Below are 17730 nucleotides of genomic sequence, written 5' to 3'. Positions count from 1 at the left end.
AAAAAAAAAATAGGAAAGCGAGATCATTTACAGGACAGGAATCAACACTGGAACTTGAATGACAGATGATGCAAATGCTGCAGTGCTCTTCTAAAAGTTCCACCCCAGCATTGTAAATAGACACTCATAAAACAAAGCTGATGATTTGTATTCTGCCGTTTCCTTCATACTGACAAGCAGAGACCTAGCTTCGCAGCCCTGGGCTCTCTGTGGCCTCTCATGGCAGACCCTGACCACAAAGCAACTCCTGGTGATGCTCTGGGTGGAGAAGGAGGAACCCAGATTCCTTTCAGAGTTGTTCCATTGGGAATGGAACACAGCTCGCCATGGCTGATTAAACAAGGTTTTTAAATCACAGCTTCTCAATGTCTTCTAAGAGCTCATTACAGGGAGCTCTATAAGGAACTAAAATTCAGAAAACTTTTATTCCCTTGCTCCACTGAAAAATAGCCCTATTCTAATGTATTTCATATCTAAAATAATAAATATCTGCCTGGACTATAGCACTCGGCATTATTGTGAGTAATGAGGGGTGAATCTATGTAAAAGGTTTTTGGTTCTATTAAGATAAGCTTTCAAAATTACACAAAACATGCTTTTTCAAAAATCAACCAGACATTTTCTTAATGATGGGAGTCCAGAAAGGCAGCAGCAAAGAATGTTTCATATATTTCAAAGGACTTAATTATTCAGAATTTCCTAAATTAATACAAATATTTAATAGGAGGTAGGGACTGAGTTTGGAAAGGACATTGGGATATAGATCTATAATATCGCAAACTTTTGAGCTTCTAAATGTATTTTGATTATTAAAATTTAGATTACATGCTATTATCCTTCTAAAACAGGTTTCCTAAAAAAAAGAAAAAGATCAAGGTAAATTAATTCTTAATTTCCTTAAATCAATTTAAGAAACTTAGAATTAAAGGTAACTCCCATTTTGCCAAAGAAAAGAGCCAAAATGTAATTTGAATATCCCAGATGTTGAGACTCAAGATGAAAAGAAAAATGTTTGATTTGTTACAATATTTGATTTGTCAATGTATTTTCCATACCTACTTATAATAAAGTCATATAATATATGAAGTAATATAATATGAGAGAGTAATGAGGGTGGAAATGGAGGGAAAACAACAAATAACTACATAGAAAAAGAGAGAGGCCTTTTATGGGTCAATAATATATAACACAAACAATGGAGCAGAATTCATTCAACCTGTTCTCCTGAGGGCTTATAGTAATAGTAGTAATACTAATGAGAAATTGCTTTCTCATTCACATTTAATAAAACAACTTTTTTCTATACTCTTTCATGCATCTCTGATATTCATGCTTAGGTATCATTAGAACTGGTTTTTGGGTCATTTAATGGTTTTCATGAGTGAATCCTTTTTGCTTCCACCTAGGTTGTGAAATAATAGGCAATTTTAAATAGATGCATGATACTGTTACCAGATGTTTTTTCCCCAAGCTACAAGTGTTCATTTCCATAATATTAAAATCATTGTCTATTTCATTCACCCTAACGTATATACTGATGATATATCTCTATATAATTACTTAGTCGAGTACTTATTCAAGTAATTTTTTAAAAAGGTTGTTTTAATATCATCCTTTAATTGAGAAACTGCATCTCCTAGGAACAGGGCTTCCTGGGTAGCTTAGTGGCAAAGAACCTGACTGCAATACAGGAGACTTGTGTCGATCACTGGGTCAGGAAGATACCCTGCAGGAGGAAATGGCAACCCACTTCAGTATTCTTGCTGGGAAAATCCCATGGACAGAGAAGCCTGGCAGGCTACAGTCCACCAGGGTTGCAAAGAGTCCGACACATTGAATGACTAAGCACACCTCCCAGGGTTAATTATTTATTCTCTGCTAAAGCTGAAGCTCCAATACTTTGGCCACCTGATGGGAAGAGCCAACTCATTAGAAAAGACCTTCTGGGAGAATAGCTTTGAAACATGTATATTATCATATGTGAAACAGAACACCATTCCATGTTCGATGCATGAGACAAATGCTCAGGGCTGGGGCAATGGGATGCCCTGGAGGGATGGGATGGGGAGGGAGGTGGGAGGGGGGTCCAGGAAGGGGAACACACGTAAACCCATGGCTGATTCATGTCAATGTATGGCAAAAACTACTACAATACTGTAAAGTAATTAGCCCCCAACTAAAATAAATAAATTTATTAAAAAAAAAAAAAAAGAAAAGAAAGAAAAGACCCTGATGCTGGGAAAGATTGAAGGCAGGAGGAGAAGAGGATGACAGAGGATGATATGGTTGGATGGCAGCACTGACTCAATGGACACGAGTTTGAGCAAGCTCTGGGAGATGGTGAAGGACAGGGAAGGTTGGCGTGCTGCAGTCCACGGAGTTGCAAACAGTTGGCCAAGACTAAGCGACTGAACAACAACAAAACTCCTTTGCTTCTATTTATCCATCAACTGCATCAAATAATCTCCTTATAAGAAATGAAACCAAGCATTTATTGGTATTGTTTCCAGCTAATGTGTCTTCCCCAAAGGGTACATATCACTGGAGAGAGTCTTTGTAACAAGTCAGTTATTTGTTGTTCAGTCACTCAGTCATGTCTCTTTGCATCCCCGTGGACTGCAGCACACAATGCTTCCCTGTCCCTCACCATATCCTGGAGTATTGCTCAAATTCATGTCCATTGAGTCCATGATGCCATCCAACCACCTTGTCCTCGGTCGTCCCCTTCTCCTCCTGCCTTCAATCTTTCACGGAATCAGGGTCTTTTCCAATGAGTCAGCTCTTTGCATCAGGTGGCCAAAATATTGGAGCTTCAGGCTTAGCATCAGTTCCTCAAATGAATATTCAGGCCTGATTTCCTTTAGGATTGATTGGTTTGATCTCCTTGCAGTCCTGGGACTCTCAGGAGTCTTCTCCAACACCACAGTTCACAAGAATCCATTCTTTGGCACTCAGCTTTCTTTATGGTCCAACTCTCACATCCATACATGACTACTAAAAAAAACATAGCTTTGATAAGATGGATCTTTGTTGGCAAAGTAATGTCTCTGCTTTTTAATAGGCTGTCTATGCTCATCATAGTTTTTCTTCCAAGGAGCAAGTGTCTTTTAATTTCATGGCTGCAGTCACCAAATGCAGTGATTTTGAAGCTCAATAAAATAAAGTTATAAAAACTTCTTTTCTATGGAATATTTGTTTTCTGGGGAAAAAGCTGTGGAAATACTTGAAATATAAGTTGTCTTTATATATATAGCTTTGGATGAAGGCTTCTGTCTCTTCTCCATCTATATTCTGCTCCATAATCCAAATGGCTCCTTCACCTGCTTGCTTCTCCACTCTCCAATAATTCTTTCCATGTCCCAGTCTTCACTCCATCAAATCAAATGTGCACAGAGCTGCAAGTCATCAATTGACTTTATTGTCTCCACTAGCTATTATCTCTGGGCATTTGTTAGTTTTGCTGTCAAACTCTGAGGTATGGGGTATTACCACTTCATTTTCTTTACTTCTACTCATCTAACCTTACTTATTTCATCTACTGCAGCCTGCTTTCCACACTTAGAACTTCACTAACAGTATGTCTTGAAAGGTCATTTATCAGCTCTATCTAGCAACCACGAATGGGCTTTTGTTCAGTTCCATGTGATGTGTAATAATTCTTGAGATTCTCGACTCCTTGGTTTTCTACTGCATTAAACATTTCTGATACTTCTTTCTCTGGAGTATGACAGAGGTACCTCTGTCTCCATTATAAATACATTTTTCTTTCATTCTATACTCAGTATATGGATGTTTCTATGATTCTTATCCTTTTTTGGTTATCCTTTCTTACTGACTTTCCATTCCTCTCTCATGGATTGAACTGTGTTCAGTCCTGGTTTCTCAATCTGTATCTTCTATCCTGTCCCATGTTCCTGTATGAATTTGGTCATGGTGCCATAACAAAGGTCCAGAAACTGGGTGAACAACAGAAACCTGAGATCAAGGGGTCAGCTGGGAGAACCCCCCTTACCTGCCCACTTGCATCTAACACTAGCATTCTATATTAACAAATCTACTTCTTGCCTATCAAAAAAAAGAAAAAAGATGTCAGCAAGACTGGTTTCTTCTTAGGCCCCTCACCTTGGCTTGTAGATGGTCATCTTTTTCCTATGTTCTCCCATGGTCTTCCTTCTGTGTTTGTCTGTGTCCTAATTTCCTCTTCTTATAAGGAAGAGTCATAGTGTATTAGGGACCACATTAATTGCCCCATTTTAGCTTAATCAAAATAAAGGATCCTTTCTTCAAATTCAGTCTCATTTTGAGATTCTGGGAGTTAGGACTTCAACATGTGAATTTTGGGGGGACAGTTCAGCCTATAACAGTTCTGTACTGAATGACTGTTTAATAACATATCAAACATTCAGAATATCCAAAATTTATTATCTGGCTCTTCCCAGGAAACAAACAACTATTTTGCCAAGTTCCATAAGTTACATGAGTCAAGCCATTGCTTCATTTCTCTGTTGTAAAGTGGAAACTATAGATACTACATAATATTGTTTTCACTCTATTACTTGTATCAGATTAGTGCCTCAATCCTATTCCTTGAGATGTTTCTTGTCTAACTTTCTGTTCCCATTGCTATATCATACTCACTAGGTCCTCATCAAGCATTTGAATTCAATTCTCTGACTTTAGTCTTCTTGTTGGGGAAAGTTTTATCAACAATTACTTCTGCTGTTGCACTTCCTTAATGAAGAACCTGCAGTGGCCCTGAGATCTATAGTATCATTAAAGTTTCTGTGCAGTTTCAATACTCTGTAGGATATATTTAGCTCCCTGTACACTAGCTCTGTGCACAGATGCCCCAGAGCACTGCAGTAAACTCACAAAGGCAGAGTGGGATGCTGTAAATGTTTGAAGGAAACAAAGAAATACTGTGTAGCTATTGGACACCACACAAACAACTAGTTCTGGGTAGTTCACAATTTTAACAGATAATACCATATTCCTCTAGGGGATATTCTCAAAATTTTGAGCTATGTTTTTGTTTACTTGCATTTTCAGTCATGTCATAACTTTGTTAAGGAAAGTTTTCAGTGAATGTTGTGATTAAAAACCAAGTGTTGTGCAAAAATTAATGTGTAACAGAAAATAAGGGCAGTAGGGTCTTATCTGATTCTAAGTTTTGAGAATTTGAATATTACTCCTCAAGCAAGATCCCATTAGTAAGTAACTGTAGTAATTTATGAAGAAAAGAAATTATTATATTGTTTAAATTTATGTGCATTATTTTTTAATGATTGCTGAGTTGCTAGATTACAAATATTTATTGTTGTTCAGCCCTAACTACTGTGGCACATTTCAGTTGATCTAGAAGGCAATGTGAAAAAAATATGGAGATGCTAAGAGAGCTGACTCACTGGAAAAGACCCTGATGCTGGGAAAGATTGAAGGCGGGAGGAGAAGAGGATGACAGAGAATGAGATGGTTGGATGGCATCACCGACTCAATAGACATGTGTTTGAGTAAGCTCCGGGAGTTGGTGATGGACAGGGAAGCCTGGCGTGCTGCAGTCCATGGGGTTGCAAAGAGTCAGACACAACTGAACGACTGAACTGAAGAGAACCACAAGTTGAAAAAGTTTTGAAATTCCAAATTTAGTCTTTTTTTGGTATCCATCCTGCTACTTATATTTGCTTAAGGTACTTTTTCTGCTGAAATTCTCATTCTTACAGCTCTCTGACCATTGAAATGCTACTTTTCTTTCTTTGCCTGGATGCTATCCCACTGGACAGAAGACTAGGAAAAAAAAGCTCTTTTACTGATGTTCTTAAAATCTACTGAGAAGTCAGCAGCAACCACAACTGGTAAAAGAGCTAAAGGATTAAAAAAAAAACAAAACAGAACTCTGTGTAAACCAACTCATCCCACAGCAATGAAGAACTCTAACAATACATCACATGACATTGTTAAGTTATGTGTACTGTGTATAACTTAAGCTTTCCACAATTTTGGACTTTGTAGACTTAATTATCAGTTTTATATTTGACATTTTCACATTAGTTCATCTTGGGGACAACGTTGATTTCTCTAATTTTATGAAGCACTCCATGTACAAGAGAAGAGAAGATTTCATTTTCTCTGGCTATTAGAAACCAAGTTGTCATCATCTATTGGCTAGAAATATTTGCTTTTCCAAAGGTAGAAATAAGTGAAATTTCAGTTTGCTTTAGGACAATTGTTATATTTACTGAATGGATTAGACTATATTTACCAGAGATGAAAACTGTATCCCTTTTCAATACAAAGAGGAAGTGAATTTAATGAAGATATTTGATTCTATAGGAGTCCCCAAAGACCTAGCCTTTTACTTTTCCCCTTAATTATGCTTTCCTGGTGGCTTAGAGGGTAAAGAATATGCCTGCAATGCAGGAGACCCCAGTTCAATCCCTCCCTAGGTGGGGAAGATCCCCTGGAGAAGGGAATGGCTACCCACTTCAGTATACTTACCTGGAAAATTCTGTGGACAGAGGAGCCTGGTGGACCACAGCCCATGGGGTCGCCGAGTGTCGGACATGACTGAGCAACTAACATTTTCACTTTTTCACTTATCTACTAAGTAAAATTCTCTTTGGGGAGATTCAGATATCAAGTTGCAAAGGCACTGCAAGACAAAGGAGTAGCAACCATCCCTTCCTGGAGATGGTTCAGTGCTAAGCCTTCACTCTCCTGATCCTCAATTTCACCCCATTAAGAATAGAGCAACACAAGTAGCTGTTTCCCACGAGTACCTGTTTTAATTCTACCTTCAGGGGAAAGAAACATCTTGATTGCAAGTAACATTACAGTTACTATGCAATATATAACCTAATGTCACACATAATAATGTAGTATGCAGGCAGCACATTGCATTAAAAACTTAATGAGGCAGGAAAGTTTTCCCTCATGAGTGGAAAAGGCTGAAGTTAATTCATAAAGCTAAGCTTTATGAAAGTATTTTGTATTAAGTTTTGTGTGTTCTCTTTTTCCCCCAATTCAAGAAATATGAATGAATTGAGGGGTGGAGAATGGATGATCAATGGAAAACAATATATCTGCAAGAAAATTTTTTTCTCAGAAAAAAAAGCTTGGAATATCTGGTTCTCTGATGTTAGAATATCATCATTCTTACTTCACGAAGTGGGGCGTAAATCCCAACATTTGCTTTTCTTACCAGAGCAAATATTTCAGGAGGGATATACTAAAAGCAAAGGAGGGAAAGGCTTTGCAATATTGAGCAAGATAAATGAAACATACCTGTCAATTTCAATTTAGTATCATAAAGTGGGCAGGTGATTTATCTTTCTAGATTCCAAGCCCCAGAGCTTTAAACTCGGAAAAGGGACCTCCCATTTAAGTGTTTACTACTTCATTCATTCACGGAGATCTCTTTCAAAATAGAAGTGTCCCACTTCAGGACTTGTTCTGTTCTTCCATACATTTAGAACATTGCAATAAGAGTGCATTCTCTCCTTTCAAAGTATGATAATTATTAGAATAGAACAGATGCAAGAGGATGCTAAATTAGAAAACAGAATTTACGTGGGAGATCATAAAGTTACATCATCTTTAATGCATAGAAAGTGGACTTGGAGTGGTGGGCATCAGATGGAGATAACGCATTCTAGAAACGTTGCTTTGGAAGGGAAGAACCTTCTTTATGTATTCCAGGAGACACATAGGAAAAAAAAAAAAAAAACAACCTCGAGGAATTTTACTTTTTGCCTGCCTTATTTCTCCCTTTCTTTTTTTATTTTTTCCCCTCTCTGCTTGCTTTTCCTGCCCTCTTTCCTCATTTTATAATCTCCCCTACCCATGTCTCTCTCATCTTTCTTCTGATTTTTTTCCTTTTAGACTTGGTCACTTCCAACCTGATAAGATAATTTTGCATTCCTTTGTACTTGGTATCATCTAAAGTTCATCCATGAAGTAAGACAGAGAAAAATTAACATCATGTGATATTGCTTATATGTGGAATCTAAGAAAAAATGGTACAAATGAACTATTTACAAAACAGAAATAGGGTCACAGGTGTAGAAACAAACTTATGGTTATCTGGGTGTAAGGGGGGGTGTAAATTGTGAGATTGGGATTGACATATACATGCTATTACATATAAATAGACAATAAGAACCTACTATAAAGCACAGAGCTGCTGCTGCTGCTAAGTCGCTTCAGTCGTGTCCGACTCTGTGCGACCCCAGAGACGGCAGCCCACCAGGCTCCCCCATCCCTGCTCTACTCAATACTCTGTAATGACCTACATGGGAATAGAATCTAAAAAAGAGTGGATATATGTATATGTATGATGGATTCACTTTGCTATACAGCAGAAACTAGCACAGCATTATAAATCAACTATATGCCAATAAAAATTAATTCAAAAATAAAATAAAGTTCATACGTATCCAAAGCAGTGACAAAAACCATGAATGTGACAGGGCCAAGGACAGAGTTTTGTGGCAGCCACAAGACTCACTCCCTCAGTGTGCGTGCGTGCTTATTCACTCAGTCATGTCCAACTCTTTATGACCCCATGGACTGTAGCCTCCTCTGCCCAGAGGATTCACAAGCAAGAATACAGGAGTGGGTAGCCTATCCCTTCTCCAGAGGATCTTCTTGACCCAGGAATCGAACCCAGGTCTCCCGCATTGCAGGTAGATTCTTTGACATCTGAGCCACCAAGGAAGCCCATCCCTCAGTGTAAGACTCACTAATTGACCAATCAGTGTCCCTGCAGCACAGTCCTTCAACTCTGTATGGAACTACCTAAACTCATTTATTCTTCCAAACTTTCACCATGCTTTCCAAATTCTCACAACCTACCTCCTAGCCAGTATTCATATACAATGTTTCCCATTAATACTGCCAAGAGATATTCTTTACAGTGTTCTCATTGGCAGAGGAAAGACAAAGTAATTGTGAGAGATACATCCAGAGGAATTAAGAAGTCAATATGAGACTCCCATATGAACTTTTGTTTAATTATTTATTCGCTTGAACAATGCCTACCTATCTTTAGCATAAGCTTTCTGTCTCCTGTGTAACAAAACAAGGCCCAATTACATTTTCCCTATATTCAGTTATGATTCAAAGTTCAAAGCAAAAGTAATTATAAGAGTTTGATCAGGTAAGAATATTTCTGGTTGTAACAGAAAAGCAGAGACTTAGTGGTTTTCCTAGAAGAAGAACACTAAAAGTTCCAGGATCAAAAAAAAAAAAAATGTATTTTTGGCTGCACCGCGTGGCATGCAGGATCTTAGTCCTCTGACCAGGGATAGAATCGGTGCTGCCTGCAGTGGAAGCGCAGAGTCTTAACTACTGGATCACCAGGGAAGCCCCCCAGGTCAAATTTCTAAATACTACAATTAAATGGGTTAAATCTTTTCTATTTAATATATTTTGACAAACACCTAGATCCATTTGAGGACACTTACAAATATAAACATCTCATGAATAAATTCACTAAACATTACATAGAAGATGAAGAGCTTACAAGTACAACATCCCAAACATAAATTAGCATTCTCTGACTTAAGAGAACTACTTGCTACCTTGTGACATGCAGTGATTAAGTATTGAGTTGAAATAGTACAGTCTCAACAGATGTGAGTCTATGGTAGCAGCCAATTCTCCAAACTATTTTTTGTTATCAGGCCCAGACTCAAAAATAGGATGTTTGCAACAGCTGTTTGTCTTCTGTTTACTTATTATGTTTGGGTAGAAGCTTCTATTAGTACTCCTGCTGTGGGTTGGATTAATTTATGAGTAAATATTCAGTACAAAAAATACATGTAATACATAATTAAACATTGATCTAAACAAATAAACCATAAATTATGGTTTTATATAAACATAAGTTTCTTATTGACTAGGGCTTAATTTTTTTTCTTTAAAGTTCTCTGCCAAGGAAACAGAAAACTGTTTCCTCACGATATACAACATTGATGTGATTAAAATAACAGAACCCATTTTAATCCAAGTTCCATTAAGTTAAAGAGAAACAGACTTACTCTTTGCATATAAATGACAAATAAATGAAAACAAAACATACAATCCTTGTGGAAAATTTATGAAAACACTGTAAAAAGGAGTTATCAACATTGCTATTTCCTATGTGAATGAGAATTTTAGTTCATCTTTCTCTTACTGCTTAAGTATTTTGTCTTATAAGTATATTCATTACTTTGGATAGTATACTACTATTGTATAATCTTTTCCTTTCTTATTGCAAAAATAGAAACAATTGTAATAAACAGAGCCTTCCTTTTGCTCATAGACAATTCTAACAGTTTGTATGTTTAGCAACACTATGGTTGTAAGTGCTGTGTGTTTAAATAAGTTCAATTAATTTTAGGTTATATTATTTAAAAAGAGGTTATTTTGAGATAGTTGTCAATTTACTTCCCCAAAAGCAGAAGCCGGAACACATCTTGGAATACTATTTTGATTTGAGGCTAAATTGATCTACCACTATCTCCTTTTCTTTCTTCTTTCATTCGTGATCTCTGCAGGTGATTCTTTATTACCAGCAGAAGCTGATTATGAATTTTAGAAGAAAAAATTCCCAAATGTGCAGTGGAAACTAAGTCACACCCCAGAGAAGAATCAACAGGCTAATAAAATACCTTTAAGTATCTTCTTCCATAAAGAACAGATAAAGGTCTGTGTTAGTTATCTGACATGTCTATTAATACAGGAGTCAGTTCTGAATCACACAAAAGATCAAACCCATTCCTGGAGATTTTCCATATCTTATTTTAGATTCTGGTTCTGCCTTTAAATTGCTGTATGGCCTTTGGGAAAGTTATTTATGCCTTCAGAGTCTCAGTTAATTTTCACTTAAATGAGCTGAATTACACCTACCTCAGAATTTTGTCTGAGGATGAAATGAGAAAATTCACATTAAATTTCTTATCTAGCACTTAGCACATAATATATTTTAATAAATGTTATATGTTATACTGTTTTAATATCTTTTCAAAATTAAATACATACACACTTCACACTAAAAAATCTAATAATATTTATTTCATGATTTTACATGCACTTTAAAATCTGAGGATTTTTGGAAGAGTCACAGTGATGACAGGATTCAGGTCTTATTCACACTTTAATGTTTCCCTCCGGTATTCTGCATATGTATCTCACAGACAGTAGATGGTACATAAATATCTGTGAATTTTAATCAAATTCTATGTCATATATCATTTCAATGTTTTATAGATGGAGAAGTTATAAAAAAAACTTGGAAAATTTGTACTACCCCATGAGATAACTTTCAGTTGTTATTAAAGTAGGTCTTTAGTGGTCTATTATCTCAATCAGTCCTAAAAAACAAACCAAAGTAGATATGCCACAGGAACTTACTGTACTGCTGACTGGCAAACTATACGTGCATTTGTTTTAAAATAAGGAACCTTTAGCAATGAGAAGTTTGATCTGCAGTTGAAGGGAAAAATCAATATTTAAGTCATTTAGACATTTACACACATGAAGCAACTATATGACATTACTTCTCATTAGCTTCTATATGCTAGGATAATAGTGCAATTTCCAGTGCCCACAAATACATATTTTATAAGCCACAAACACATTTTCAATATGCTCTGATAAATTGGCAAACAATGTACTCTCCGTGTTAAGAAGATACCTAGCATACAGATTAAAGGAAGCAATGATCCAACTGCGATCATAGCCAGTCAGAGCACATTCTTGACATCACCGTTTAAGACAGTAGTCGACAAATTTAGAGTTCATTCAAAGAGGAATGACTGGGATGTTGATGGCTCTAAAAGCTGAGCAAAAGGTTTAGAATACTTAGGGAAAACATGATTGTTTTCACAAATGGCTGAAGGTCTAGTGTGTACAACAGATAGAAAACTTGCTCTGTTTGTAGCATGGAACTTGAGCCTATATAAGGGAGGGAGGGGAAGGAGTACTGCTTGGCTATGTGTAAAAATTAACTTATAATATCTAGAAAATGAACTACCTTATTGAAAATGGGAAGAACTACCTTGTAGGGTATTCATAGCACTGAAGATATGTTAGAGATACGAAGGGAACATTTCATGCAAAGATGGGCTCGATAAAGGACACAAATGGTATGGACCTAACAGAAGCAGAAGATATTAAGAAGAGGTGGCAAGAATACACAGAGGAACTGTACAAAAAAGATCTTCACGACCCAGATGATCACGATGGTGTGAGCACTCACCTAGAGCCAGACATCCTGGAATGTGAAGTCAGGTGGGCCTTAGAAAGCATCACTACAAACAAAGCTAGTGGAGATGATGGAATTCCAGTTGAGCCATTTCAAATTCTCAAAGATGATGTTGTGAAAGTGCTGCACTCAATATGACAGCAAATCTGGAAAACTCAACAGTGGCCACAGGACTGGAAAAGATCCGTTTTCATTCCAATCCCAAAGAAAGGCAATGCCAAAGATTGCTCAAACTACTTCACAATTGTACTCATCTCACACGCTAGTAAAGTAATGCTTAAAATTCTCCAAGCCAGGCTTCAGCAGTATGTGAACTGTGAACTTCGAGATGTTAAAGCTGGTTTTAGAAAAGGCAGAGGAACCAGAGATCAAATTGCCAACATCTGCTGGATCATCACAAAAGCAAGAGAGTTCCAGAAAAACATCTATTTCTGCTTTATTGACTATGCCAAAGCCTTTGACTGTGTGGATCACAATAAACTGTGGAACATTCTGAAAGAGATGGGAATACCAGACAATCTGACCTGCCTCTTGAGAAACCTGTATGCAGGTCAGGAAGCAAGAGTTAGAACTGGACATGGAGCAACAGACTAGTTCCAAATAGGAAAAGGAGTATGTCAAGGCTTTTTATTGTCATCCTGCTTATTTAACTTATATGCAGAGTACATCATGAGAAACGCTGGGCAGGAAGAAACACAAGCTGGAATCAAGATTGCTGGGAGAAATATCAATAACCTCAGATATGCAGATGACACCACCCTTATGGCAGAAAGTGAAGAAGAACTAAAGAGACTCTTGATGAAAGTGAAAGAGGACAGTGAAAAGGTTGGCTTAAAGCTCAACGTTCAGAAAACTAAGATCCTGGCATCTGATCCCATCATTTCATGGGAAATAGATGGGGAAACAGTGGAAAAAGTGTCAGACTTTATTTTTGGGGGCTCCAAATCGCTGCTGATGGTGATTGCAGCCATGAAATTAAAAGACGCTTACTCCTTGCAAGGAAGGTTATGACCAACCTGCTGCTTCTGCTAAGTCGCTTCAGTCGTGTCCGAATCTGTGCGACCCCATAGACAGCAGCCCACCAGGCTCCCTCGTCCCTGGGATTCTCCAGGCAAGAATACTGGAGTGGGTTGCCATTTCCTTCTCCAATGCATGAAAGTTAAAAGTGAAAGTGAAGTCGCTCAGCCGTGTCCGACTCCTAGCGACCCCATGGACCGTAGCCTACCACGCTCCTCCATCCATGGGATTTTCCAGGCAAGAGTACCGGAGTGGGGTGCTATTGCCTTCTTGCCAACAAAGGTCCGTCTAGTCAATGCTATGGTTTTTCCAGTGGTCATGTATGGATGTGAGAGTTGGATGTTGAAGAAAGCTGAGTGCCACAGAATTGATGCTTTTGAACTGTGGTGTTGGAGAAGACTCTTGAGAGTCCCTTGGACTGCAAGGAGATCCAACCAGTCCACCCTAAAGGAGATCAGTCCTGGGTGTTCATTGGAAGGACTGATGTTGAAGCTGAAACTTCAATACTTTGGCTACCTCGTGCGAAGAGTTGACTCATTGGAAAAGACCCTAATGCTGGGAAGGATTGGGGGCAAGAGGAGAAGGGGACGACAGAGGATAAGATGGTTGGATGGCATCACTGACTCAATGGAGATGAGTTTGAGTAGATTCTGGCAGTTGGTGATGGACAGAGAGGCCTGGCGTGCTGTGGTCCATGGATTGCAAAGAGTCAGACAGGACTGGGTGACTGAACTGAACTGAACTGAGAGGAACATTCTCTGACTACAACATCACTACAACAAATCAGTATGATCTTGATATTTTTAAGTTTGAAATCAAACATTTGCCACATTTTTAAGCAAGATACTACACTGCTGTTTAAACGCTATAGCATGTACTCCTCTTTTGGGACCCCATGGACTGTAGCTTGCTAGGCTCCTCTGTCCATGGGATTTCACAGGCAAGAATACAGGAGTGGACTGCCATTTCCTTCTCCATAGGATCTTCCTGACCCAAGGATCAAACCCACGTCTCCTGTATTGGCAGGCAAATTCTTTACCACTCAGCTACCCTGCGAGCTCTGAGCAAGGTATATAGAACATAAAATTATGGTAGGTCTCAAAAATTAAGGGACTCAATTACTAAGCCTATTATAATCAAACAAATATTTATATGAATCTCTGGAATTTCAGTAACACTTCTGGCATCATTTTGTTTACTCTTGAAAAATCTTGTATTATTGTTGTTGTTATTTATCTTATTGTAAAATAACTTTTTAATTGGAGGAAAGCTGCTTTACAATATTGCATTGGTTTCTGCCGTACAACAATACAACCATAATTATACAGATATAACCTCCTGCTTGAACCTCCCTCCTCCTTCACCCCTCCCTTCACATCATCACAGAGCACCAGGCTGGGCTCCCTATGTTATATAGCAACTACTCACCAGCTATCTATTTTACACATTGTAGCATTTATTTCTCCATTCATCCTACTCTCTCCCCATCCGCGCCTCCCCCCACCCAGAGTGAAGTCAGAAAGAGAAAAAGAAATATTGTGTATTGTTGTTAGTATATGATATACAGCAGGAAATTAAGGCTCCAAGAGGTTAACCTATTCAAAGTCATCCTTTAGTGATACTGAGATGCAGCCTTGATTTATGCTTACCTTTTTCAATTCAAGACTCTACCTCTCCCACCTGTCTCTCTCTCTCACTCTCACACACACACACACAGACACACTCAGTGTGCATGGTATGTATAACACAAAGATCTTTTGCTCCAGAATAAGACTGACCCACTCTCCAATCTTAGTCCATGCATTTACTGTGTGACTTTGGACAGATTAATTCTGTAGCATACATAGTGTTAGTCTCAAAGAGAATGAAACTACCTACCTTGAAGGGTTTTTATAAAGAATTCATGCCAGAAACTATGTAAATCCTATTCTTAGTATTCTATATCGGGCATATTGAATTTATTCAAACAGAGTCTCATTTTCTCTAATAATTATTCTGGAAATTAAGGAAGTTTAAAATAAGTTTATTACTTGGAGTCTAAATGCTTGTGTAGGAAAGAAAATATTATTATACTTAAAGATGAACATATATTATCTTCATTAATAATGAGAAGAAAATAAAGCAAAACTTTTTCTAAAATAGAATTTTCACTCATTGAATATCCAAATGTTTAATAACATATTCTAGTAGTGAAGAGCTTAGGGAAACAAGCATTTTCATGCATTGGTGGTGTATGTCTACCATCTATGGGATCAATTTGTAATAGCAAAAGTACAAATGCATATACAATTTGATATGCAATTTTACCTCTGGAAATTAATCCAACAGTTATACTTGCACAAGTAAGATATAGCTAAGCATATGATTATTCATTGCAACAATGTTTATACTAGAAAAATATCAAAAATGGACTCATGTCCATCAATAGTGATCATTAATAGACATAGTAATAATGATAATAATGGAGATGGCAAATACTCTGCAATGTGGCTTTACATATATTAACTAATTTAATTCTCAAAATAATATTCATACAGCCATATGAGATAGGCATATTGTGATCATCGGTACATTTACTTTAAAGATGAGAACACTGAAGCACTGAGTGATTACATAAATTCCTCAAGGTTATAAAGTTGGTAGGTGGTAAACCAGGATTTGAACCTCACGATCTGGCACTAGAGTCAAAATTTAACCTCTTATGATTGCTGAACAAATTTGCATGCATCTGTTCAACAAAATAAAATTAACTAAAAATTACATATAAGTATGTACATATATATATTTCTATACATGGAGGAGAAAAATCTTTATTCATTAACATAGAATTATCTTTATTATATTAAATAAAACTATAATGTGCTTTTATAATAGGTATGTCATACTACCACTTGTATAAAATGAGAAAAATTATGTATCTATGCATTTATAACATATATACATAAAAAGAAATGTAGAAATAGGGAAGGTAGGTGTTACCCCAAAATACATGGCGATTACTATTTTGATACTATTTATTCTTAATTTATCAGATGACATAACTAACAGTCTCATCATCACTAGCTGAAATATCTGACAGAGGTCAAATATTTGTGATTTAAGTACCTGCAAAATGGCTGTGGTAACCAAGTAGAAAGTGTGTTTTATTAAGACTGCTTTGAAAATATATTTAGAGGGGTTTCTGGAAGAATAACACAGAAAATACAAAGGAAAGACGTCAGGAGACTTGAGTGTTAGCTAGCCCTGCTCCAACCAGATGTACAATTTAAAAACATTTGTTTCTGAGGAACAAAACTACACTCTGAATATGGAAGCAAGAAGAGCTGACACAATGTGTCAGCTCATGAGTATTTCACAGAAGTATGACTTCACAAATATTTATCTGAAAGAGCTTTAGAATCATTTTTCCTGTGCAAATTTTAATGGTTTTCCTATTTTATCATATTATTTTGAGATTTCTATGAAGTAATAGTTATTAGTATATTTTGGAGACTACATATATGTAACACTTTTATTATTTGATACTTTTAGTTATAAAATTCTGACTTAAATGACCACACAAATCTGATATATCAGACTTCTTGCTTCAGTAGTGAAAGCCTCTAATATGCAGAAATGATTGCATTCAAGTAAATATATCACACAATATTTAGATCTGCCTTGCCCTTATTTCTTTTTGTTTTAGTAGATAAATCATTAAACTACCCCCACCTGAATCCACAAATTTCATCACACATATATCAAAAGTATGTCAAACTATGGACTCCTCAACTCAAAACAAAACCAAAAAAACTCCAAAAGACAGAGAAACACAATAGCCAAAATTTCAAAATAAAGCTTAGTATTCCTTGTAAGATATAGAAGTTTGTGATTTTTCTACAAGTTCCCCAATTCCCATAAACTGTAGGTACCCTTTTATAAGAAAGGGAGTACAAAGAGTGTTCCTTACTATTTTCTAAGAAAACAGAGTTCCTGCCATACAAAGGCAGACAGACCCTCAGGACACTCCAAAATTTCTGCTCAGAGTTCAAAGAGGGGCATAAAAGCAGTCCCATCAATCACAACATGAAACACACACTTTCTCACACTCTCACAGGGGTACAAATATTTATGCAGCTTTGGACACTCATTTTCCTCACACAAATTCACATCAGCGCAGCAAATGTACACTTTTTTGGGTGAGGGGCAACATTTATGCAGTCTTTGAACTTTAGCATACTGCATTGAATTTTGTAATACTTCTTTTTTTATACTATTTCTGAAGGTTTCAACATCTCTGTTCTTTCTTCTCAATCATAACTGAACATCCCTCCCACACAGACCAGCTGTTTCTCTACTCTGAAGAAGGCAAGTGATTTAACATCATAAATACCAAACTGCATCTCAAGGTCAGAGTCAAAAGTTTTTATGTCTCATTAATTTTTAGGCTCCTCATCAGTTTTTCTCAGTGAGCTACCATTTATATC

The 17730-nt window shown here is 37.0% G+C and overlaps 1 protein-coding gene across 1 annotated transcript in view; it reads right to left on the bottom strand.

Moving 5' to 3' along the window:
- Positions 1-17730, bottom strand: part of LAMA2 (laminin subunit alpha 2) — a 653829-nt gene that overhangs the window by 302831 nt on the left and 333268 nt on the right. The gene's annotated exons all lie outside the window — the stretch shown is intronic.

The sequence above is a fragment of the Giraffa tippelskirchi genome, chromosome 9 (genome assembly GCF_054371585.1).
Source record: "Giraffa tippelskirchi isolate mGirTip1 chromosome 9, T2T-mGirTip1v1.2.pri, whole genome shotgun sequence".
NCBI lineage: Eukaryota > Metazoa > Chordata > Mammalia > Artiodactyla > Giraffidae > Giraffa > Giraffa tippelskirchi.
This window is presented reverse-complemented; position numbering and strand designations above follow the sequence as displayed.